Here is a 27,882-nt window from a genome sequence, read left to right as displayed (position 1 = left end):
AATAGTGTATAAACATTATCACACATGTCAACTGTCAACTTTGATTATTGGTTTCAGTACCATTTAATAGTGCCTGGAAATACTTGAGAGGGGCCTAAGAAATATGATAATTAATTCCCACTGTTTTCTGTACAAATAAATTTTGGGGTTATTGATACATTGGCTATTTTTCCAGTGAGAAATTATTTCATGCAAATCTTTTACAAATACACTACTAAAAAATAATTCTTTAACATCAAATAGCTAGTCAGGTTTTGAATTTTTTACTACCTTATAAATGTTAAAAGTTTTTCTTTGTTTTTTTTTTTTCACAATTAGTTTGATTCAGGAAGGACCCAAATATGGTCCATATATTACTATTAGTTATATCTCTGAGTTAAGTTTTAATCTATAGGTTCCTTTACCACCTATCTCTTTCTCTCTCTTTTCTGTTTTTTTTTTTTTTTGAGAGAGACAGAGAGAGAGAGAGAGAGAGAGAGAGAGAGAAAGAGAATGAAAACAGGGGAGAGGGACTGAGGGGGAGAGAAGAAAATATTAAGCAGGCTCCATGCTCAGTGCAGAGCCTGATGCAGGGCTCGATCCCATGACTGTGAGATCCTCACTTGAGGTGAAATCAAAAGTTGGATGCTTTACTGATGAGCCACCCAGGTGCCCCTCTCTCTCTTACTTTCCCTCTCACTTGCAATCTATTTGTTGAAGAAACTGGATCATTTATTCAATAGTTTCCATTAGTCTGGTGGTTGTTGACTACATCCCAGTGGTGTCATATGACATACTCTTTTGTCCTCTGTACTTCCTGAAAAGTAGCAGTTGGATCTAGAGGCTTGATGGGATTCAGGCTTGACTGTTTGGCAAGAATACTTCATGGATGGTATTACTATATATGGTTGTTTCTTTTTTGTGATGTTAAAGGTTGTTTATGGTCAATGCTTATTCATTAATCATTAGGAATAATCAAATAGTGATATTCTCATTCTAGCATCATTTCCTCATTTATTAGAGTATTTCTGTAAAGAGAAATTTCCTATTCATCAACTGTTTGGTGACCTGAACATGTAATTTGTACCAGATAAATACAAGATTTTATCCCTTCATTTATCAGTTTTAAAAACAATGCATTATTTTCTAGCATCCATCACAGTTGACCAGTTTTTCTTTTTTTATTCATATTTTTCTGAACTCATGGATTTTTAAAGTTTATTTATTTTGAGAGAGAGAGAGAGAGAGAGAGCATGGGAAGGACAGAGAGAGAGACGGAGAGAGAGAATCTCATGCAGGTTCCACACTGTCAGCACGGAGCCTGATGTTGGGTTTGAACCAATGTACTGTGAGATCATGACCTGAGCTAAAATCAAGAGTCAGACACTTAACCGACTGAGCCATCCAGACACCCCTGAACTCATGGATTTTAAAACATATTTAAGTATTCTTAAACCTGTTTAGGAACAAAGCAAAATAATCTATCCATAAGTGTTTACTGTAAATTCGTGCTTTTCATTAACTCAATACCAAGCACTATGGGACCTCTGTCTACAAAGTGCTTATAATCTATATGGAGAGATAAGAACTCCACATGTGAAGACTGATGCACCTCATAATGTTGTTTATAACAGCACCGTAAATCAGGAAGATTAAGGGCCTGATTGGGAGAACATAGTCAGCAAAGAAGTGAGTAGATACACATCAAGGTGTTTTTTCTGAGGTGTGACTACAAAAGGAACGGAAGAAGAAAAGCATCCGTGGGTCCCAGCACAGGAAATTGAGGAATTTGGTGAGTCACAGATCTCACTATGTGTACTTGCAAATGCCCTAAAAGCTCAACAAAAATGTTTATTATGGCGTTATCTTTAATAGCTATACCCCCTCCAAAGTTAGCAGTTTTAATGCCTAACAATGGAGAAGGAAGGTTAGGTAAATGACAGAACATTATTAACACCAAAGAATATTATTCTGCCATTAAAGTAGTTATATGGTGATGCTTATATGAAAGAAGTACTTATGCTACATTTAAGAAAATCAGCCAAATATGCTATGATTGTATCCATAAGTATACAAAGAGTGGGAGGAAAAAGGCAAAATGAAAATGAAGTAAAAGTAGTAGAATTTTGACAATTTATTTTCCTTCTTCAAAAATAATTTTAAGGGCTCTTTTTATTAAATATGGCAGATTAGGGGTGCCTGGGTGGCTCAGTCAGTTAAATGTCCGACTTCAGCTCAGGTCATGATCTCACGGTTCATGGGTTTGAGCCCGACGTTGGCCTCTGTAGTGACAGCTCAGCACCTGGAACCTGCTTCATATTCTGTGTCTCCCGCTCTTCCCTGCCGCTCACCCCTGGACTCACGTTCTGTCTCTCTGTCTCTGTCTCTCTCTCAAAAATTAAAAAAAAATAGTAAGTGTGGCAGACTGAATAGTCTTTTGTTCCTCAAACCCCACTGAAATGACCACAAAAGGAAAAAAATGGCAAAACATACAAGAGCAAAGAGAATGAGAAAAAAGACAAGAGATGAGGGAGATTAATAAAATTTTAGAAGTCATGAAGTGGATTTATAAGCAGTAGCAAATTCTGAAGAACCGATAAGCTGAAACGCCACACTACTTAGAGAAGGAAAAGCCCCCTTCACACTTTAAAAAAGTGAATTTTATGGTACATGAATGATATCTTAATTAAAAAATGGAAACAACTCAAATATTCATCAGTTGATGAATAAATATGGTACAGACTTGCAATGTAATATTATGTGGCAATAAAACATATGAGATACTGATACATGCTATATACCATGGATGAAACTTGATAACATTATGCTAAGTGAAAGAAGCTGGTCATGAAAGATCACATGTTGTAAAATTTCATTCATACAAATGAAATGTCCAGAACACGCAAATCCATAGAGGCAGAAAGTAGATTAGTGATAGCACAAGGCTCGGGGAATGGTGGAATGGGTAGTGACAACTAATGGCTATGGTGTTTCTTTTTGTGGTAATGAAAATGCTTTAAAATTGATTGTGGTGTACACCTGAAACTAATAACACTGTGTGTCAACTATACTCAAATAAAAAAATTTTTTTAATTGATTGTGATGGAAGAAAGTATCTAAAAACCACTGAATTGTATAGTTTAAATGGATGAATTGTATATGGCATGTGAATTACATCTCAATAAAACATTAGAAAAAGGTTGCTGACAAGAAGAGCTGGGTGAGGATGTGTGGAAACTACCTGTTACCTTTGCAACTTTCGGTAAATGTGCAAATACTCTAAAATACAAGTTTACTTAAAAAAAAAGACAAAAATGATATAGTATGCTGACACTAGTCAAAAGAAAACTGGAGTGGCTATGTTAATAGAAGATTTAGATTTCAAAGTAAAGAATATTAGTGCAAATAAAGATAATTTTCTAATGGTAAAGAATTAATCAAGAAGACATAAAACCCAAAGTACTTATGTATTAAATAAGAAAGCTTTAGAATACATGAATGAAATCTGATAGAAAGGCAAGGAGAAATAAATACACAACTATAGTTGGAGATTTTAATCTCTCTAAATACTAGAAATGTAAGAAAAAAATAATCAGGAAGGATATACTATCAACTAACTTAACCTGATTTGATTTTTTAATAGCACAATAGCAAAATATCCATGCTTTTCAAATGCATACAAAACATTTACTAAGAAAACCTGCATGGTGGGTGATAAAATAAATCTTAAGGAGGGCACTTGTTGGGATGAGCACTGGGTGCTATATGTAAGTGATGAATCACTAAATTCTACTCCTGAAATAATTATTACAGTACATGTTAACTAACTTGGATTTAAATAAAATTAAAAAATTAAAATATACATATGTATTTTTTAAAGGGATTCAAATCACACAAAATATATTCTCTGACCAAAATGGAATTAAATTAGAAGTGTATTATGCTAAACGAAATAAACCAGGCAGAGAAAGACACGTATCATATGATTTCACTCATATGTGGAATTTAAGAAGCATAATAGATGAACATAGGGGAAGGGAAGGAAAAATAACATAAAATCAGAGGGAGGCAAATCATAAGAAACTCTTAAATACAGAGAACAAACTGGGTGTTGCTAGAGGGGAGGTGAATAGGGAGATGGGCTAACTGGGTGATGGGCATTAAGGAGGGCACCTGTTGGGATGAGCACTGGGTGTCATATGTAAGTGATGAATCACTGGATTCTACTCCCAAAACCAATACTACACTGTATGTTAACTAACTTGAATTTAAATAATAAAAAAAAAAAGAAATCAATAACAGAAAGTTAGCTAGAAAAATCTCCAAATATAGAAACTAAATAATTCATGGATCAAAGAAGAAATAAAAGGGGAAATTAGGAAGTACTTTGCACTAAATGAAAGTGAAACATATCAGAATTTGTGGGATGGCACTAACCATTTCTTTGGGGAAGATTTACAGCACTAAATGCCTGTGAGAGAAAAGAAGAATTGTCTCAAATCAATGACCTCAGCTTATACTTAGAAAAATTAGAAGAAAAAAAAAAGCAAATTAAAGTCAAAGCAAGCAAAAGAAGGGAATTAAGGTTACAGCAATCATCAGTGAAACAGAAAATAGAAAAGTAAAAAATACCAATAAAACCAAAAGCTGGTTCTTTGAGATTCATAAAATTAATAAACCTTTAGTCAGACTGATTAGAAATAAAGACAAAATTACCAATGTCACAAGTAACATTACTAAAGATTCTACAGATATTTAAAACAAATCATAAAGAAATATGAACAGCTTTATGTCAACAATATTGACTACTTAGATGAAATGGACAAACTCCTTAAGAAATAAACTACCAAACCTCACTCAAGAGGAAACATAACTTGAATAGGCCCCTATCTATTAGAGACATTGAAATTGTAGTAAAAAGTCTTCTCACAAAGAAAGCCCCCAACACAAATGGCTCCACTAAAAACTCTCTCAAACACTTAAGAAGGAACTTGCATCAATTCAACACAAACTCTTCCAAATAATTAAAGAAGACTGTATATCTCTCAACTCATTCTATGAGTGTGTTATCTCTGATTAAAAAACCAGAAGACATTACAAAATTATATCAATATGCTGCATGAATATAGATGCAAAAATTCTAAACACAATTTTAGCAAATCAAATCTAGCATATCTTAAGAGGATAATACATTATAACCAGCAAGTGGGACAGTTGCAAATTCAAAACAAGGCAATGGTGTTATGAGTGAGGGTGGAAGAGGCATGAATTAATGGTTCCAATGCCCAGGCCCTTTTGGCTTGGCAGATTCCAGAGATGAAGTGACAAATACAAAGAGGCTATATATTTACTCCAAATAGCACATGTTCTTCTTTTTTTTTTTTTTTTAATTTTTTTAACGTTTATTTATTTTTGAGACAGAGAGAGACAGAGCATGAACGGGGGAGGGTCAGAGAGAGGGAGACACAGAATCTGAAACAGGCTCCAGGCTCTGAGCTGTCAGCACAGAGCCCAACACGGGGCTTGAACTCACAGACCGTGAGATCATGACCTGAGCCGAAGTCGGCCGCTTAACCGACTGAGCCACCCAGGCGCCTCCAAATAGCACATGTTCTAAAGTAACCTTTATTTATCCATTGATGAAAATGAATATTGTTCCTAGATAAAAATAATAGGGTAGCCACTGTGAAAATAGCTCACACTTCTTGGAGTCCACTTTATCAGAGATTAAGGGAAAACTACCTTTCTAGGACTTGGGGTGTATTTTCAGTGATCTGAAGCAATCACTATAAAGCAATTTTTATAGTGTGCCACTAAGGTCTAAAGTGGGGGGATTAGTACAGTATAAAAATAATAGGACATTGGATTTGGCAATGATTTCTTGGATAGGACACTAAAGGCATAACAACAAAAGGAAAAACAGACAAATAGTACTTCATGAAAATTAAAAATTTTTGGCATCCAAAGGGGCGCCTGGTGGCTCCGTCAGTTAAGTGTCTGACTCCTGGTTTTGGCTCAGGTCATGATCTCATGGTTCATGTGTTTGAGCCCCGTGTTGGGCTCCACGCTGACAATGCAGAGCTTGCTTGAGATTCTCTCTCTCTCCCTCTCTCTCTGCCTCTCCCCTGCTTGTGCTCTCTCTCTGCCTCTCCCCTCCTTGTGCTCTCTCTCTAAGTAAGTACACTTAAAAAAAAAAAAAAGAAATAATAAAGATTTTGTGCACCCAAACACACTACTTGCAGAGTAAAAAGGCAACCCACAGAATGGGAGAAAGTATTTGCAAATCATATACATGATAAGCATATTCTGGTAAATATTATAAATCACGTATCTGATTAATATTCAGAATATACAGAGAACTTCTAAGACGAAAAATAACAAACCCCACCCTGATTCAAAAATGGACAAAGGACTTGAGTGGACATTTCTTCACAGAAGATAAACAAATGGCCAATAAGCATATGAAAAGATGCTGAACATCACTAATCATAAGGCAAATGCAAATCAAAACTACAATGAAACACCACCTCACACCCATTAGGATAGGTACTATTAAAAAAAAAAAAAGCCAGAAAATAGGGTGGGAGGGATGGGTAAAATGGGTGAAGGGGAATGGGAGATAGAGAATTCCAGTTATGGAATGAAAGTCATGGGGATAATAGATACAGCATAAGGAATATAGTCAATGGTATTGTAATAGTGTTATACGCTGACAGATGGTGGCTACGCTTGTGGTGGCACAGCATAATGTGCAGACATGCTGAATCACTGTGTGTACATCTGACACTAATGTAACATTTATTCAACCATCCTTCCATTACAAAAATTTTAAAAATGCATAAATAAAAAATCATGTTATATATCTTAAACTGATACAGTGAAATATGTCAATTATTTCTCAATAAAACTAGAAAAAAACACCAGAAAATAACAAGTGCTGGTGAGGAAATAAAGAAGAGGAAGTCTTGTGCATTGCTGGTGGGAATGTAATATGGTATAGCTACTGTGGAAAACAATATTGTGGTTTCTCAAAAACTTAGAAAAAGAATTACCATACAATCTAACACTTCTACTTCAAAAGAATTGAAAGCAGAGTCTCAAAAAGATATTTGTATACCCATGTTCATAGCGGCATTATTCATAATAGCTAAACTGTGGAAGAAACACAAGTGTCCATCGACTGGATACATGGATAAGCAAAATGTGATATAGACATACTAATGGAATATTACTCAGCCTTAAAATGGAAGGAAATTCTGCAATATGCTGTAACATGTATAAACCTTAAGGACACTATGATTAGTGAAATAAGCCAGTTACAGAAAGACAAATACTGTATGATTCCACTGACATGAGGTACTTAGAGTAGTCAAAATTGTAAAGACAAAAAGTATAATGGTAGTTGCCAGGGGCTGGGGGAAGAAGAATGGGGAATTATTGTTTAATAGGTACAGAAATTCAGTTTTACGACTTGAGAAGAGTTATGGGGATGTATGGTGACCGTGGTTGCACATCAATGTGGATGTATTTAATACCACTGGACTGTACACTTAAAAATGGTCAGGATGGTAAATTTTATGTTATGTATGTCTTACCACAGTAAAAAAGAAAAAAAAATAAGCTTAGTTATGAACGGTAGCTGTAGTCATTTACCACTGTCTGATAATTCAGAAGATACATTACGGAAGCAAAGCTAAGATTATGGTATACTGTGCTAGCTTCATTTAAGGGTAGCTCTGCCCCATGGGGGTGGCAAGATTCAATGTGTAAAACACTTAGCATAGCAACCTGACACTTCATATCTATTTAATAAAAAGCAGCAGCCAGGGGTTCAAAGACATAGTGCAGGCAGTAGCATAGTTGTACAAGGTAATAGTACAATAGCTAAAAGCCTATGTGGGAAGTCATGGATATGCTGGAAAAATTAAGCACCTGCTTGGGTAAAACAGTAAGCAGTTTTAGTGGCCTGCAGAGGCAGCAAGGCAGGCTAGGCACCTAGAAAGCTGACTATGGCCATCCAGCTCTAACATACATGTAACAGGTCACTACTGTATTAGGATAAAACTACAAAGGTGAATCCCCTGAAAGTGCACATTTCTTTCCTTGCATGATTAAACTTAACAGTTAAAACTTCTGATTAAATTTAGATATTATCTTTATTTGAGAGATTATTCTGATGAGAAAGAGAATCTAGAGGAAAAACACAATTAGCAAACTCTGATTTTTAACTTGAATTTTACTACCAATAATCTAAGAAAAATGAACTTCTTCCTTATACTATTTTCTTCTTTTTACTAGATGAAAGCAGAAACCACAGAACTATTGACTTACAATTTTGTAGTACATCTTTTCCTTTCATAGTTTCCATCTACTCAACTTTTCCAGAGAGAAAAAAAAAAAAGAAAAAAACAAAACAAAAACCCCAAACAAAAAACCACCCAAAAAACCCCACCCCCAAAAAACACACACATTAAATTATTTTGTTAGAACTATGAAAAGCAAAGTAAGCCTTGAAAGCATTTCCTATAAACAACAGAATCAACATCTTAGGGCCTAAATTTCTGAATTTTACTGAAGTTTTGACTCAAAAATTTAAGGCCTTTGTCAACGACCAAATAAAGACTCAAATTGTAGGTTGCATCCATAGAACAGTCAACAGTGGGTGAAGTAACTGCAACTGTTACTTCAGTGCCTCCATTTTCCAAGGTTTTATTTTGAAACTGTGGTCGTGAGAGAATGAGTGACGGACAGCCAGTGTGATTCATTAAGGTGGTGCCTCCGCAAAGTGGAGGCCACAGAGCAGTAAATACCGGGGTTGGACCTTGAATAGTTTCTGACTGATAGAATATTCTCAGGTGAGTCACCTAAGCTCTAGCTTAAGTTCATTATGAAGATAACACCTTCTTGACTTGGATGTGTATGTGAAAAAGGTAGACCAACCTATTTTTGAGAAGCAAAACTTATTATAAGCTGACTATATATAGTGGGGAAAGAAAATATATTTCTTGAAAAGAAATATGCTGTTGTTGAGGAAAACAATTCTTCTTCAACTTTAGTTCTCCTGCTTCTTAATTTAAGTTGTAAAGACTCATTAAAACTAAGCCTCTGCAATGAGGAACAAGCTGTTGACCTAGGAGCCGTTTCACAGAAAGAAGAATTATCTACTGAATCATACAGATTGGGTCAAAGTTATCCAAGTTTGCTCACAACTAACCTAGAATTCTAGAAAATAAGTAAATAGTAGTAATTATTTGCCTAAAAATAACCAAGACAGGTCCAGGGTTAAGAATAAATAGTTGTAAAGCTAGATTAAACTGTTCTAGGACTGAAAATGTTCTTTAAGCCCCAAGGGATCATTTTCCATTCTAAGGCTTTAAGGAACACCACAAAATCATCTCCCTATCCCTATCCCCAGGCTCTATGTCCATTTATTGTATAGAGTTTTACTGTTCATGTTTCATTCCTATAGCTTAAGGTCTAGTTCCTACTCAAAAGGAAATAACCCTATGAGTCTATGGCTTCCTTACCCAGGTGCCTACAAATGAATTGAAAGAAGGCAGAAAAGGCAGTCATGAAAGAATCAGAAGTCCAAGGCAGGGGAAAATAAAAGAGCCAATGAAATTGAAAAAGGGCATGGAACAAGGTTGGAGAAACCAAGTATTTGCTTAATTTGCCTGGTCAACTCTCCCTGGGAGGTCCATATTCTCTCCCTGGAATATGCAGAAAAAGGTTCCCAATTCATGCAGAGGTGGGAGGAGTCCAATTCAACATTGGTAAGTGGCTGCAGATTTTTCTGCCTCTCATCAAAACACTTGCAGAAGTGTGCACATCTGCTGGTGTAAGAGCACAAATATGAAAGCATATGGGCACACGCAAACACACAATACTTGTTAAACTTAAACCGCTTACTTAAAATCCAGAGGATTTTATCTTAATTGTACACAACTGAGGCTCAGTAATTTCATAAGATCACAGAACACCTCCCTCAAATGAGAAAATCTAATCCTTTATTTCACACCAAAATTTCATTTGTCTTTGTATTAAGCAAAATTTGAAATTTCCACTCTGTGTGTTCCATTGCTCAATGATGAAATAATTTAACACACCTCTGTGTATCCTAGCATGTTTGCATATTAATGTCATAAGGCAGCTATAACATTTTGAAGTTAGATCTCACAGCCTATAATAAAGTCTCAATGGTTACCTTAAAAAAAAAAAACACTTGTTCTGAAGTACAGATTTATTAAATTAAAAGAAACCCCAGAGATAATTTTTCCATTGACAAATGGCATGCTGAGACACACGTAAGTAGAGGGGAATAGCCAAAGTCACACAACTAGTTAGAGCTGTGCTGAAACCAGAAAATGATGTTTTATAAGGTACAAAATAATTTGGCCATATCCTCTTTACTTCCTGAGTACTATTCACTTGTGTAGATGTCATCCTGCAAGTGAAAGAGCTGACTCCTGTGTGCTGAATATACTCTTTGCTTCCTCATTGCCATGATACTGGTTAAACTATTTCTTCCACTTGGAATCTCTCCTTCCAATCGCTAATGGTTAAAAGCCTACCCATTCTCCAAGAACCTATTCAAATGCTACCTTTTCAAAAATGCCTTTCTGGTTGCTTCCTCTCTATTTCTTATCTGTTATGAATGGACTGTTTGTGTCCCCCTAAAATTCGTATGTTGCAGCCCTAGCTTCCACTACAGTGTATTTGAAAGAAGTAATTAAAATTAAACGGGGTCCTAAGTGGGGGTGGGTGTCCTGACATGATAGGATTAGAGTCATTCTAAGAACAGATACCAGAAAGTGCTCTCTCTTCCCCTTTCCCTCCCTCCTGCTCTTTTTCACTGTATCCATGCACTGAGGAAACATCATGTAAAGACGTAGCACGAAGGCAGCTGCAAGCCAGAAAGAAAGTCCTTAACTAGAAACTGAATTGGCCGGAACCTTGATCTTGGATATCTAGCCTCCAGAACCATTAGAAAATAAATGTCTGTGTTTCAACCACGGTCTATAGTATTTTGTTATGGCAGTCCAAGCAGACTAAGCTACTGTCTTATATGGAATTTTGTTTATACTTCTTTAATAATTATTTCATTCTATTTTTACATTTAGCTATTTTTGTTCAAGAATATGCTGAAATGAAAGGTTAGAACCTTTTAGAATTATACAGGATGGAAGAGTTTTTGACAGATTTTAGTTGCCACTATGCTTTATTTAATAGCAGTAAGGAGTGTTAGTATTTTTATTACAAAAAACAATCAAGATGCAAAGAGTTTTAAAAACAATTCTCTACTGTTTTATAAGAAAATGTATGAAATCAGTTCCTACATAGTACTATTTTTGCCTGCTCATTAACAGACGATAATAAATATTTACTAAAAGACCAACAATTTACTAGGTTTTATAAACAAGGTATCGAACAATTATTTAATTAAACATAAATAATTTAAAAATTTTGTGTACATATAGTCTCTCTCCTAATAGTCTTTGAAGGCAGAAACCATCTCTGGCACATCTTGGCATCAACTCAAATGTCTGGTTAAAGTATTTTAAATGTGAGTGTTAGAGTTAAATAGAATGATTGTTGAATTCTAAAGAAGTTAATTACATATTTTCTAGGGTTTTGCTTCTAACATTAAAATTTTTATTCTAATTTTATTAGTTGGAAATGTTACCAAGAGTATAATAAAACTATCTAGTTTCTCACAGCCATCCCAGATGGTTCTCTGACTTCTTCCTGGTAATCCCCTGCCATCAATACAAAAGCACTCCAATGACTAAAGGTCCCCCCCACCACTGCTTTCATTTCCCCAATACTTAAGTCTCCCTCGGAAAGTGGTATGTCTTTATCTTTATGTGTCTCACATCATGTAAAAATCTATCAGTGACAAACAGGAACAACTGCGAAGCTGAAGAAATTAAAAACAGACCTCATGAGTTAGGTACAACATGTTTCCTTTTGGACATAAAGGGAATTTGCTGAGTCACCGAGTCAAGTATTTATAGCACCACATAATTTATTTTGCTGTAATAACTTCTGTAATTCAGCAGCTCCTCCACAAGTCTCCATCAGATCCATGATTTCTCAAAAATGCTAACAATGCTGACTAATAGGAAGGAAACAATGCTACCTAAGCAAAATTAACCTAAACAGAGCAATCTATTTATAAAGTGCTCTTTAGGGACAAGCTGTTAACAAAATCTTGGCTTTTGCTACCCACAAAGAGAGTCATGAGTTTTGCATTTGCCATTCTTTTCTCAGTTATGTTATCAGACTGTACTTCACCAGAAATTTTCTAATTCCTATCCTTAGGTCTTTTCCTTACCATACTACACAACAAGAGTCACAGCCAGAAGAAACTAAAAGCTACAGGCTGTAAAAGCTGGCATCCTACTACTAGCTGCTTCTGGCTGTAGATGTTTTTGTTTGTTTTTTTTTTTAGCCATCTAGAATTTTTTTTTTAAATTAAGCCAACATTTACAAATGAAGAGATTCTATTTAAAGGCTAAACTTCCAACTTCTCTTGAAAAACTGAAAGATGTGGTAACAATGTTCCTGCATTCCTGCCAGGTGACAACTGATGGAGCAGAGTGGGGGCTGCCCTCATTAGACTTGTTCTTCCTTTGACCTGTTTAACTATTTGCATTATTTGTTGGCCTCTGTAGGCAATTAGTTTGTAACCCCTGCTTAAGCGAAACATGCTATAGATAACTTTCCTTGTGGATCTCTCCCTAAGTACTGTAATCAACATTTGTCTGTCATACTAGCCTACTAGGTGGCCTCTGTTCCTCCAACCTCTAAATCCTCCTGAACCTCTTCTACACCATTGTAAGTTTCTGAAACACAATCACATCACTGCCTTATTCAAGAGTATGCTATTGTATACTTCTTTGTGACTAGAAAATGATATTAGTCTAAACTCCTTAATATGACATTCTGAAACTGCTATAGAAATGTAAAGATGGATGGAAATTAAAATGGACACATTAATGCTTTAGCAAGTCTTGCCTGAACCAAACTGAACACAATTTTCTCTTCCTCATTCTTGAAACCTCTCCCTCACTTTCACTTGTTTTTCTCTAGAATCCTTTGCTCCATGAACTCCATTTCCATATTGACTTCTCACTGATTTCAATGCATACTTAATAACGAGATTCAGATGGCTCTAGTCGTGGGACCACCTTGAAGACATAACGAACAGGGTTGGCAGCACGAACCTGATTCCTATCCAAACCTCCCAGATCCTGTATTTTCCTACAAAACCCCTCAAGTCTTTTACCCAGAGCAAGTCTACAGTTTTGAAGGCATTAGCCTGCTGCAACTTCCTCTGCCTGGCAAAATAATAAAACTATCATTCCTCTTTATCTCTAAACTCTGTCTTCATGTTATATTTCGACTCCAGAGCACATGTTATGTTTTGGCTCCCAGACAACAATTCTAGGCATTTGATTCCAAATTATCTTACCCGTTACATCTTCCACATCTAATGACTAAATACAGTGACACTATCCTAAAAGGCACTGTCAAGTAGCCTGCTATGAAGTTCTGCCCTTTTCAACATTTTTATCAATGACCAGATTACAAGACTGCTATGAAGTTCTGCCCTTTTCAACATTTTTATCAATGACCAGATTACAAGAATTTTGATTTTCAAATTTAAGTAGGAGAAGGAATAGGAAATATTTGCAATTATTTACATTCATTCTATGAGATGCATGCCTTAATCTTTTTCCTACCTTTGGCAAGTGTTCACCATGAAAAATAAAAAAGATCTGGAGTCAATGGTGTTTTAAGATTATATACATGTCAATCATAAATATAAAGATACTAGTGCTTCTTTGCCTTTTATAGCACAGTAAGCATTCTTAAAGCATTTTTGGAGTAGAATCTCATTTTTCTCAAGACCCAAAAGAAAAGCAGGGTGACAGATAAAAGAAGTAAGCAATGATTAAAAAAAATTAGATTTGCATTTGGATAGAAGGCTTTGCACAGCATAGGTACCTAAGGATATATTATGCTATAACTATGAACATTTTTCAGAGCATCAAAGATGTGTTTAGCACGCTGCTGGGGGGGGGGGGCTATGATGGTAATTCTAAAATGTACTGTCATGTACAAGGTTTAAAACATTGGGATGAAGTTACTGGAATAGTATATCGTTACGGTAGGAAGAATAAGTAACTGACAATTGTGACATAACATCCCACTAACAGAGAGAGTTATGCTGTAAAAAAGTAAAGTTTATTAACTCCAAAAAAGGTAATATAGTCCAGATAATTTTGTTTTATTTAGTCCTTTGAGGGGATTCAAATTCCATTCCTGATGGACCAATCAATCTCTCATGATAACACTTTGGTATGGGGCACACCCAGATGTCAGCTACAACGCACTTCCCAGAAGTCAAGTCAGCTTCAGTTAACTTTCTTGGATGGAGATGATAACAGATTTTAGTGTTGGCCAAGTATAGTCCCTGCAATCCCCCCCAACCCCAATTAAATAAATGAATTTATTTTGTAAGAAAGACAGTAAAGCAAAATGTGTTGTTTTTCTACTGATTTCCTTATAAAACCACAGATCTTTATAACACAATGAGTCAAGCCATCAAACATGCAATTGTGAAATCAATTATTTAGTAAATAGATAAAAATTCTGGTCTAATACAAATGCCTTCTTAACTTGAGAGAGATAGCAAAAATGAAAACAGCAGACAGAGAGCCTACGGAAACAGCATTCTAGGGCTTGTCTGAGCAAAAACAAACCTCTTCGTTCTTTGTTAAACTTTGAGAATTATGAATTAGTGCTTTCATTGTTATTCCAGAGAAAATCTGCTATCAAATTTCACAGGTATTGGGATGAAGCCAGTAAAATTTTGACTTAACCACATGGAAGACCAAGAGTTATTAATGGCGACCTAATATCCTGAATCACAGAAAGTATACAATTGCATACTTCAGCAGGTATTTGCAGTATAAAGTAATTTAGCATGATGAGACCACTGATTGGCATGTCAATGTATTGTGTTTTATTTTTGTGAAACTTCCAAAACAGTTCTTAAAAATACCTTCTCTTAACAGAAGACCATGAGGGAAGGGAAGGGTAAAAATATAGTTACAGAGAGAGAGGGAGGCAAGCCATAAGAGACTCTTAAATACAGAGAACAAACTGAAGGTTGATGAGGGGATGAGAGAGAGGGGACAATGGGTGATTGGCATTGAGGAGGGCACTAGCTGGGATGAGCACTGAGTGTTGTATATAAGCGATGAACCACAGGAATCTACCCCCCAAACCAAGAGCACACTTTATACAACGTGTGTTAGCCAATTTGATAATAAATTAATATTAAAAAAAACTTCTCTTGCACTAATCAATATTTCTTTTAAGCCATATTCTACTGCAAAGTTAATAAGTATTGTTTAATTAATGTTGTTCCCCTCACCCAAGCACGTATAACAGCCCTTCACTGATCATATCTGGATGTCAAAACTTGGCATCAAAGATCTACATAATAATAACATCAAGGGGGTACCTCTGTGGCTCAAGTTGGTTAAATGTTTGACTCTTGGGTTTTGGCTCAGGTCATGATCTCATGGTTGGTGAGATCAAGTCTTGTGCACTGACAGTGCAGAGCCTGCTTGAGATTCTCTTTCCCTCTCTGACCCTTCCTGGCTCATGCATGCTCTCTCTCCCTAAATAAATAAACTTAAAAAAAATAATAACATTGATATTAGCTAATAGTTACATAGCACTTGCTATGAATCAGAATTTCTCTTATCTATTTGCTGTGTAAAAACAACAGCACAAAAGTTAGTGGCTTAAAAACAACCATTTCAGGGGCACCTGCTTGATTCAGTGGCTCAGTTGGTTAAACCTCTGACTTCAGTTCAGATCATGATCTCACAGTTCATGAGTTCAAGCCTCGTGTCAGGCTCTGACAGCTCAGAGCCTGGAGCCTGCTTCAGATTCTGTGCCTCCCTCTCTTTCTGCCCCTCCCCTACTCTCTCTCTCTCTCTCTCAAAAATAAATAAACATAAAAAAAATTTCATTATCTCTTACTACTTTATAGGTTGACTGATGGTTAAGGAGAATGGGTTCTGGACTCAGGCTACTTGTGTTTACATAACTTTGGGTAAGTTACTTAATTTTTTGTGCTTTATTTTCCTCATCTGTTAAATAAAGATAAAAGGGTTTTTAATCCCATACTTCTCAAGGTTATGATTGTGAGGATTAAATGGCATGGTACATATAAGTTGCTTCATACAGTGTCTGGTACCCAGGAAGTGTTCAATCAATGCTAGGTATTATTATTATTATTATTATTATTATTATTATTGCATTTTATAAGTTCTTTTTCCCCAAATCAATTATAATAAATCACAAGTTCCTCAAAGATAGAAGCTACATCTTCTATGGTAAGGTTCCTCACTTAGCTTACCAAAGGGTTCTGAACATAAAGATTTGAATATATACTTTTTGATTTAAATCAATAGGTGCAATGAATTCAAACAGGTAGCCTTCATTTTTCATTAACCTATCTTGCAGAATTTTAAATTTAAAGACCTGAAGAAAGGCACAAAGTTATTTTTTGGTCCCTAAAAGCACCATTCCCCTTCCCCACAAGGTCTAGAGAGTACTATCTTTATAATAATGTCTACTGGTAAAGTATGTTATTAAGCTATATGAGATATCTTCAGCATTTTCACAAAGGTAATGGCAGACTCTCTGGGTTTAGGACCCTTAAAGATTCCAACTGCGCAACTTTTAAGACACTGACATCCAGGCCTCAGTCCCAAAGACCTTGGTTTTAATTGGTTTTTGATGGGAGTTTTGTATCAGTTGTCTTTAAAATCACTCCAGGTGTCTTGCACTGTTGGTGGGAATGCACACTGGTGCAGCCACTCTGGCAAACAGTGTGGAGGTTCCTCAAAAAATTAAAAATAGATCTACCCTATGACCCAGCAGTAGCACTGCTAGGAATTTACCCAAGGGATACAGGAGTACTGATGCATAGGGGCACTTGTACCCCAATGTTTATAGCAGCACTCTCAACAATAGCCAAATTGTGGAAAGAGCCTAAATGTCCATCAACTGATGAATGGATGAAGAAATTGTGGTTTATATACACAATGGAGTACTACGTGGCAATGAGAAAGAATGAAATATGGCCCTTTGTAGCAACGTGGATGGAACTGGAGAGTGTGATGCTAAGTGAAATAAACCATACAGAGAAAGACAGATACCATATGTTTTCACTCTTATCTGGATCCTGAGAAACTTAACAGAAACCCATGGGGGAGGGGAAGGGAAAAAAAAAAAAAAGAGGTTAGAGTGGGAGAGAGCCAAAGCATAAGAGACTCTTAAAAACTGAGAACAATCTGAGGGTTGATGGGGGGTGGGAGGGAGGAGAGGGTAGGTGATGGGCATTGAAGAGGGCATCTTGTGGGATGAGCACTGGGTGTTGTATGGAAACCAATTTGACAATAATCTCATATATTTAAAAAATATAAATAAATAAATAAATAAATAAATAAATAAATAAATAAAATCACTCCAGGTGAATAATGTGCAGCAAGGATGAGTAATGTGCAATCACGGATCCAGGCCAAAGGATTAAAGCTCATATAGAGCAATGAGTTAATCTGGAATCAGAGGACTTTGGTTCTTGTACTGAACATTGGATAATCAATTCAATTCAATTCAATTCAACAAAGTTTTTGGTGACATGTTCTGGGCCATTTAAAGATGGGAGTGGGTTTATGACCTTTTTTGAAAGTGGAGTTTAAGCTTTTCTTCAAATGAAATTTTATTTGTAAATTCAATGTATATAAGAGACACACAAAGGAAGTGGGTTGTAGTTAGGATTTTGTCTATACGACATTAACTTTCCCAGTGTTCTTCTATGTAGGAAGCTGACTCTCTAACCCTGCATTTTCCTCCTATAGTTTTGGTAACGCACTTGTTTCTTACATCAAGTTGCAGATTTTACTTTTCTTGGGGCACAACTGAAATGAGGACAAGAAATTGTCACAGAGCTGTGGGTTGCACAAGAATCCTGGCCCAGGAGGGTCTCTATCTGCTTAAGCCCTGTCGGAGGCACTATACTATGTGCCCAGTTTCTGACTTCTCACCTAAGACGGTCACATGTATGTTCTGAGCTAAATTAGGAATAGCTACTTTTCTCCAGTTGTTCTCAGTAATATTAAAAGAAAACCTAACAAATACATTATGTATTCAATCATATAAACACATTCTCAACTTTTCATGGAAATACTTTAAGGCAGTAAATATAAAAGCCAAAGCTTTTTGGGACCTAGATATTCAAACAGTATAACATTTCCCATTACTACACATCATGTCAATGCTCCCAAGTGCCTCATGTACTTTTAATTGCATTATTTAAAAAATTTGAAATATTCTCTAAATAATTTAAAAATCTATAGTCTAATATTTTCTTCCAACCCTCATGTTGCCTATAAATAAAATCCTGTCTAGTCTAGGCCTGTATAATTCATAATCATCTCCCCTCCACCCTCTCCCCCAAGTTTTATAATAGGTGGGACAGTGGGTGGGAATAGCAGAGATCTTACTGGTTCTAAGCAAAATCAGAGTGGACATTAAGGCTGGCTAGTTCCTTTCTCAATTTGGGGGACAGTTTACACTGTATTCTATACATGATGACAGCAAAGTAAGAAGAGATATACTTTTTAAAATTTTGTTTTTTTAACATTTATTTATTTTTGGAAGACAGAGATAGACCACGAGTGGAGGCGGGGGAAAGAGAAAGAGGGAGACACAGAATCCGAAGCAGGCTCTAGGCTCTGAGCTGTCAGCACAGAGCCCGACGTGGGGCTCAAACTCACAGACCTCAAGATTATGACCTGAGCTGAAGTCAGACTCTTAACCGACTGAGCCACCCAGGCGCCTCAGAAGAGGTACACTTTTGAGAGAAGTCCATTTTCTCTAGAAGTTGAAAATATTCAAACAAATTTTCATGTTTTGATTAAGTTATTCTGTTGTAAAATTTTATTTTTAAATTAGTATGTCAGGAATTATTTGACTGCCCTGGAATCCTGCCACAGGATCCAGGATATTAAGTACACTAAGTCTGAGGAAGAATCAGAAACATACTTACAGAGGACCCAACTCTGCAGCCCTGTCTGACTTTTCAGCAGATGGATGCTGCCTCCCTTCAGTGCATTTTCAGTATATTTTCTCTAAAGAATATGTACTTGGAGGAGCCAACAGAATACATCAAATTCCATGCTACTGTGGAATAAATTAGAGCCTAGCTTTAGTCATAATTATATTTCCTTTCTCATTGCTTTCCTGTGAAATAAATGATTAGTTTAATCATTTATAAGTGCCATTAGTTAATGGCACTACATAACCTACTAAAAGACTGCTCAAATTAGCAACTTTCTTTTAACTTCTATTCCAAAAGTAGGGATTTAGTATTTTCTCCTAATCTCCTACATGTGAGTCTCTTAAGCTGTCTCATTCTTTGGCTTTTCTTCCTTTTCTCATTCCTCAGATTTTTTCCAAGTTTCTGACCTTTATTATTTTCTTTTCTTTCTCCTCCCAACTGGGCTTGGTACTCCTCTCTCTTTACAAGACTCTCAAATTCATATCTTTAGCTAGACCTCTAGACCTATCTTTCAGGTTAAAACTCTGCAGTTCTCATTGTTTCCTGCACAGCTCAACACAGTTTTACAGCAGTGGCTACAGACTGGCAGTTTGAATTTCTTTTGATTTGAATTTTATTATTAATAATTAGGAAAAAAATTAAAAGAAATTTTTTATTGTTTATTTATTTTTGAGAGAGAGACAGAATGTGAGTGGGAGAAGGTCAGAGAGAGAGAGAGAGGGAGATGCAGAATCTGAAGCAGGCTCCAGGCTCTGAGCTATTAGCACAGAGCCCAATGCAGGGCTTGAACTCACAAATGGTGAGATCAGACCTGAGCCAAAGTCGGATGGTTAACCAACCGAGCCACCCAGGCACCCTGTGGAAAAAAAATTTTAAAGCAGATGTCTTCTTTGAAAAGTGTGGGACCTGGTAACACTATGCCCTCATTTTTGCCTGATAAGAAATGACTGGAACTAAATACATGAAACAAGCATTCTCCAGTTCTGTACAATTTTCCCTTCAATCATTTATATTACTTGCCTGGTTTCTTTAAGCATTTGAATTTGCAATCTTATAAAAGAGGATAGGAAGAATAGATAGCAGGCTTGAATAGAACTTTTAGAATCCTTCTACTCAAGTGTCAAATGTTTAGTGACAGACTGTTTCTAAACACTAAACACTAAACATGCTTCTAAATACGTGATATGATACCATTGGGGAATTAGTCAGATATCTTGTTTGTTTTCCATTCAAGTAATCAGCATATGACCTTTTAGTAGGGAGTGTATAGGCTGATAGGTAGAGTGGGGTATGTGTGTGTGTGTGTGTGTATGGAGAGAAGGTTGTTGTTATGGAACCCTTGGACGGTTGTCCCAAAGTTCTCTTGATCTAAGAGCAATACATAAACCACATCCTTCTCTTCAACCCCACCCCTTCCCCACATTACTGATCTGTTCTTGCCATCAAAACTCAACACAGAGCCAATAAGAATTAATTGCACAGTTGGTTTGAGGGTTGATTCTTGTATTAGACAATTAGTGTGTCCAACTGTAGGACTTTTTTTTAATGTTTTATTTATTTTTGAAAGAGAGAGAGGGAGAGACAGAGTAAGCATGGGGGAGGGGCAGAGAGAGGAGACAGAATCTGACACAGGCTCCAGGCTCTGAGCTGTCAGCACAGAGCCTGACGCAGAGCTTGAACTCATGAACCGTGAGATCATGACCTGAGCTGCAGTCAGATGCTCAACCAACTGAGCCACCCAGGTGCCCCACATAGGACTTTTTAAAAATGTTTATTTATTTTTGAAAGAGAGAGATAGAGAGTACATGCATGGGACCGCACAGGACAGGGAGAAGCAGAGAGAGATGGAGACAGAGGATCCAAGGCAGGCTTTGTGCTGACAGCAGCGAACCCAATGCGGGGCTCAAACTCACTAACTGTGAGATCATGACCTGACACTTAACTAACACTGTCAGACACTTAAATGACTGAGCCATCCAGGTACCCCACCTATAGCATTTTTGATTGGCTTTCATCACATTCGTAACACTTCCTGGGATAACTGAGTTAACTTGACAAGAGGAAGGGAAGAGGAGAAAGAGGAGCAAAAGGTACAATAATAAAAAAGATGAGTAGCAGTCATTAACATTTATTGAAGGTTTACCTTCAAGTGCAGTAAGCATTTTACACGTACTATTGCATTTAATGCTCATAATAATCCAGCAAGGTAGATACTATTATCATCCTTATTTGTAATTAATGACACTGGGGCACAGAGAAGTAAAGTAACATGTCCAAGAGCTATTGAAGTCCTGTCAGTGTGACTCTGATGTCCAATTACTAGATGGCAAAATTTGTGAAGTTAGAAGGGAACTGTATTTTGGAAGCTGTGTACTCTGTAGTGGTTAAAGTGATAGACTCTGGAGTTAGCCAAAATGGAGTACGAAATCTAGTTTTAATCTTCAAAAAACAACTTTGGGCTTTGTTGATCTTTTGTACCATATTTGTTTTCACATTTTACTAATTTCCTTCAGCCATTATTAAGGACGAATTATGTACCAGATACAATCTAGGACATGAGGATATACCAGTGAACAAATGAAGCTTTTTGCTTTGCTGGAGTCTACATTCAAGTGGCAAGACACAGAAAATAAATGTAATAAACATATGTGATGCACACACACAGGGAAAGGAGAGTAGCAGTGCTGGAGAGGGATGGGTAGAATTTTAAATAGGGCTATCAGGACAGGTCTTACTGAAAGTGATATTTAGGCATAGATATGAGAAAACTAAGGGACAAAATCATGAAGTTAATTTGGGGAAGTAGTTCCGAGTAGGATAAGAGGCCACTGGAGGGTTTTGAGCAGAAGAATGACCTGATTTGACTTACATTTTAAAAGGGTAACTCTGCCAGCCATGTTGACAATGGAATGTAAGGGGCAAAGGTGAAAGCAGGGAAATCAGTAAGAGGATAATAATTCAGGGAAGAGATGACAATGGCTTAGAAACTGTTTCCTTAAATTATAAATATGTCTACAAATTTCAGTCTCTCCACCCAATACTGAAGGCTCTAGGTTCCAGGTATTGCTAAATGTCTTCAAGTTGGTTGCAGCTTAAGCCATGGCAGCAGATCACCTCAAATTCTGCTTCTTTTCCATCTTTCACTCTGTAATATTTCTCTTACTTTCTTGTGCTTAGTTATGCACTTAATAAGATACTTGTATTTATCCTAGATTTTTAGTGTTCTATTGCTGCTGCTGCTGCTGCTGCTGGTGTGGGGGGAGGGGTGTTTCAGAATTATCTAGTATGCTATATTGCCAGACTGGAAAGTCCTTAGAATTCCACCTTTTCCTATTTATTAGTTGTACGACCATGGCAAGGTTTTTAAATTTATCTAGACCCAGTTTCCTCAGATATGAAATTGAGACAATAATAGTTAGACCATGGGGGTTATTATGAAGATTATGACACAATTAACATAACGTACTTAGCCACAATGCATGGCACACAGGAAATACTAAACACATTTTTACTTTCCTATCATCCTCCTCATCACCACCCTTGCAGCATCTCATACACAGCAGGTACTCAATAAACAACTGCTGAAGTGATCTATTGAAAATGAGTTACAAACTGCAGTGTGCTTAGTGGGAAAGAGGTTCGCCTTTCCCACTGGTTTGTCTCTAAATGTATATCATGGCCACAGCCAACTACATAAAAATGTTACAAGAACTCTTGCCACCCACTCCTTTAAGAAAATGGATAGGGGTTGTACTCATACAGCTGTGATTCATTAAATGTCTTCAGTAAAATACCCATGCTGTGTTTATTGCCACCTCCCACTACTCCAGGACCAGAAGTGGAAGGGGAGGTAACAAGCCAAACATCAGACCTAACAATCTCATGCCTCCAAGAATAGTCAGTTTATGCAAACAGAGGGAAAGAATGTAGGATCTCTCCTCTGTAACTTGTGGGTCCCACTGAGATGCTAGGTCTTTTTTCCTTCCAGGAAGTGTTTTTTCAGGACGGCTGCAGCTGACTGGTGGCAGTGGGTAAGCTGTTCATTAGGTTCCCTGGAGGAGGCTCAGGGCTTCCTCTTTCCATGAAACTATTCCATTCATTAGCTATTTAAATGAGATATTATCAGACAAAAATTTAAGTGTTCTCTACCTTAAAGTGAGGATAATTAAATTTTTTTCCATAAGATATACATTATTTGAATTGCAAGTCACACACAATTTGGGCTGGTTAATGTAAGTAATTCTAGAAAAGTGGGTAAAAATTTGGTCTCACGAAGAGCAGTTGGCTTTCCACTAAGAGCAAAATTTTATTTTATAACCTGAACTAGTCATGAAGGGAATCTAGCATAAAACAACAGATGGCTCAGAGCTAACTCAATTCTTCTCTTGAAATCAGCTCTCAGTCCTTGTGGTATTTATGGTAGCTGGGTACCATCTATCATCCCACCATTCCCTACAAAGAACAGCTCAGCACATGTTCATAATATATTATTAAATATTATATCATATATATTACATATATCATATAATGTTAATATATTATTAAAATAATAAAAATATTTTCCCAAGGTTTAAGAAGTTAAAGTGGCTTTTAGTATGGCTTATTTTTTTACTCTGATAATATCTTTGTGGGTATATATTTTTTATTTCATAGTGAATTCTGTATACAAATCAGAACTATCAAGTATTAGAAAATCCATGAGGAACGCCTGGGTAGCTCAGTTGGTTGAGCATCCTACTTCAGCTCAGGTGGGGATCTCACAGTCTGTGAGTTCAAGTTCTGTGGGGCTCTCTGCTGACAGCTCAGAGCCTGGAGCCTGCCTTGGATTCTGTGTCTCCCTCTCTATGCCCCTCTCCCACTCATGCTCCGTCTGTCTGTCTGTCTCTCTCTCTCTCTCTCTCACATATAAACATTAAAAAAAAGAAAAAAGAAAATCCATGAGGGAAAAATTATTTCATGAGCTTACACTCTGTTTTCTAAAACTCAGATAACTGAGTTTTAGATAAGCCCAGATTTTAGATAAGAGGAAGTCAGACGATGTCTTAAGGAAGAATTTAAAAGTAGCATAATTATATCTAAAACATGGAATATTGGGGGTTTGGAGAGCTTCTTCTGGGTTGGTGTACACATGGAGATTTGGGGAGAGAGGTGCACCTGGAGAGAGCATGGGAGCTATGCACCCTTTCCCCATACCTGGCCTTTTCCATCTTTTCCATCTGGCCGTTCCTAAGTTATATCCTTTCATAGTAAACTGGTGATCTAGTAAGTAACATGTTTCAGAGTTCTGTCAGCTGCTCAAGCAGATTAATGGAATCCAACGAGGTGGTCAGACGCAAAGTAATTCCTCCTAGATTCTTAGGGGAAGATGATGTCAGAATAGGAGGATCTTAAACTTGCCTCATCTTATAGATACAACTAGATAACTATCAAATTATCCTAAGTACCCCCAAAATTGACATGAAGACTGGTAGCACAAACTCCACAACGTAAGGTAGAGAAGAAGCCATATCAAAGAAGGTAGTTAAGTGTGGGGACATGGTTTAGGGGAGAAATGGATCCTGGCTGCTACAGAGGGGAGGGAGAAAGCTGTGGTCATGGAGAAGGGTGAGAGAGACAGAGAGAGAGAGAGAGAGAGGAACATACAAGGAGAACATTTCCCTATGGCCACTGGCTTGGAAGGTGAGAGGGGCTGAATTTCATGAGTTCTTGCAACCAGAGAGGTTTAACACCTGAAGTTTTTAGTGTCAGCAGGCTGGGCTCTGGGAAAGTCTGGCGGCATCAGGGATGCTCTTGGAGAGAAAGCAGGCAAAGAACCTCAGGACAGATGGTGCGGAAGTAGTAATTTGAAGAGTGAAGGGCACACAGTGGGGAGATTATTTGCTCTTCATGGAGTGTGTTCCATCCAGCACTCACAGAGAGACCACTATGGCAACAAAGGAGCCAGCCAGCACAAATTTTTCATCCCTGCCCCTCAGCATAAGCATGGGCCACCTATGGGAACTAGTACAGTGCACATAGTGGCTGCCTAACTCACTTATACACTAAGATCCTGGTTAGGACTGTCTGTGATCTGGTGGGACTGCCCTTCTCAGTCATGCTTACCTTAGTCCCAGTGTGGCAGGCACCTTCATCAGAAGACCAGCACAAACCCCTGCCCACACCACGTCTCCTAACGAGGGAGTTCTGCTGGGACTCAGTTGTGGAGAAATTGGTGTCAGGTCTCATTTCACAAGTAGACTGGAGCACACCTTATTAAAACTTGCCACATTCAGGCCAGGGATCAAACACTGTCCATAATATAAAAGGAGAGACTCTGCAGATGACTGGCCTGAAGGTTAGAGTGCCCAGAACACAAGAGCAGAGCACACATAACACACACCAGAGATACTCCCTGAAGCATCAGGCCCTGGGCACTACATGACCGCTTCTTCATAAGGCCATTACTTTCAGGGGCATGAGACATAACTGGTTTTTCTAACACACAGAAGCAGGCAGAGACTTAGACAAAATGAGAAAACAGAGGAATTTATCCCCAATGAAAGAATAAGATAAGGCCATGGCCAGAGATCTAAGTGAAACAGATATAAGTAACATGCCTGATGGAGAATTTAAATCAATGATCATAAGGATACTCACTGGACTTCAGAGAAGTGTGAAAGATGCCAGTGAGACCATTAAGATAGAGATAAGGAATAACACAACAGAGATAAAGGGTTCAATAAATGAAATGACAGAAATGAAATTCCATTGATGGAATGAACAGCAGGAAAAAGCAGGGGAACAAATCAGTGACCTAGAAGACAAAGTATTGGAAAGCAATGAAGCTGAACAAAAGAAAGAAAGAAAAATTATAGAAACAAGAATAGACTTAGGGAACACAGTGACTCCATCAATTATAATAACATTTGTATTATAGGAGTCCCAGAAGAAGAGAGAAAAGAGGGCAGAAAATTTATTTGAAGAAATAATGGCTTAAAACTTCTTTAATCTGGGGAAGGAAACTGATATCCAGATCCAGAAGGCACAGAGAACCCCTAACAAAAGCAGATCCACACCAAGACATATTGTAATTAAACTGGCAAAATATAATGAGAAGGAAAAAAAAATCTTAAAATCAGCAACAAAAAAGAAAACAGTTACTTAAAAGGGAAAACCCATATGGCTATCAGCATATTTTTCAGCAGAAACCTGGCAAGCCAGAAGGGTCTGGCATGATATATTCAAAGTGCTGGGTGGGAAAGATCTGCAGCCAAGAATACTCTATCCAGCAAGGCTAACATTCAAAATACAAGGAGAAATAAAGAGATTCACAGACAAACTATAATTAAAGTTGTTCATGACCACTAAACTAGCTCTAAAGAAATACTAAAAGGGATTCTGTGAGTGGGAGAGAAAGACCAAAAGTGACAGTACAAAAGTAGGAATCACAAAAGCAGTTAAAATAAGTATTTCTATAAAAAATTCAAAGAACTTACAAAATAAAAGGATGTAAAATATGATTCTGTATACCTAAAATGTGGGGAAGACAGGAGTAAACAGTGGGTTCAACCTTAAATGGCCATCAACTTAATATAGACTGTTATGCAAAAGAAGTTATACACAAACGTAATGGCGACCACAAATCAAAAACCGTTAATAAATATTCAAAGAATAAAGAGAAAGAAATCAAAATATATCACTAGAGAAAATCAGCAAATCATGAAAGAGAAAGACAAGAAAGGATCAGAGAAATCTTCAGAAACAATCACAAAACAATAAATAAAATGGCAATACAAAACTATCAATAATTATTTTGCATATAAATGGACTAAATGATCCAATCAAAAGACAAAGGGTGACAGAATGGATAAAAAAACAAGATCCATCTATATGCTGCCTACAAGAGACTAATCTTAAACCTAAAGACATCTGCAGATTGAAAGGGAGGGGATGGAGAAACATTTATCATGCCAAGGGATGTCAAATGAAAGCCACTAGACTTTAAAACAAAGACTGTCACAAGAGACAAAGAAGGGCACTATATCATAATAAAGGGGACAATCCAACAAGATGACATAACAGTTGTTGAGGTTGAAGTTTAATTATTTGTACTAAATTATCCTTTGTGAATAAGTTTCTCTATAATATTAATAAAAGAGTCTTGATTAGTGTGGCTTTCATGTACACTAATGTTGAAGGATGCTCTAAGACTGGCAGAGTCAATAACAGAAAGAGGCTTCTGAAAAGAAGGAAAAGAGGAGAAAATGAGGAATAAGCCCAGGAAATCATGGAAAGTTGATTAGAAAACCTGATCAAGAAGCCCCCCCCCCCCCATATGAGGAAGAGAACAAAACTTACACTTATCAAGGCCTGAACCCAGAGGGAAAGGGCAAAAGGGGAAACAATTATGATGAATCACAGCGTCATTATGTTCAGGGAGAGTACCTTCACTGTTGGCACATTCTTTAGTAGAACAGTTCACTTTGTTTCCTCCTATTTGCTCACTACTAGCGATTTTCATGCCTGCCTACCCCACATGATAATCAAGTACTAGATAGCAGAAACCATGTCTTATGCATCACCACAACTCCTACAATGCCTAGTACAGGGTTTTACACAAAGGAAGCAGGTGAAATACAATTTTCTACCAGGTGGTTAATGTAACTACATTTGTAAGTAACAATGTTTCTTCAAATCTCCAAACTCCACAGTTGTCTTATATCACTAGTTTAAACAGTGAAGACAAACTAGTATTAATAAAGAATAGTAATTCC

At 37.0% G+C, this 27,882-nt stretch overlaps 1 protein-coding gene and 1 long non-coding RNA gene across 3 annotated transcripts in view; both read right to left on the bottom strand.

Moving 5' to 3' along the window:
* SBF2 (SET binding factor 2) overlaps nt 1-27,882 on the bottom strand; it is a 479,646-nt gene that overhangs the window by 91,355 nt on the left and 360,409 nt on the right. The window lies entirely within an intron of this gene.
* Nucleotides 288-16,294, bottom strand: LOC128311829 (uncharacterized). The gene is made up of 2 exons (XR_008290470.1): nt 13,563-16,294; nt 288-13,508 (listed from the first exon to the last, which is right to left on the bottom strand). It is a non-coding gene; the product is annotated as an uncharacterized LOC128311829 (long non-coding RNA).

The sequence above is a fragment of the Acinonyx jubatus genome, chromosome D1 (assembly GCF_027475565.1).
Source record: "Acinonyx jubatus isolate Ajub_Pintada_27869175 chromosome D1, VMU_Ajub_asm_v1.0, whole genome shotgun sequence".
Lineage (NCBI taxonomy): Eukaryota > Metazoa > Chordata > Mammalia > Carnivora > Felidae > Acinonyx > Acinonyx jubatus.
This window is presented reverse-complemented; position numbering and strand designations above follow the sequence as displayed.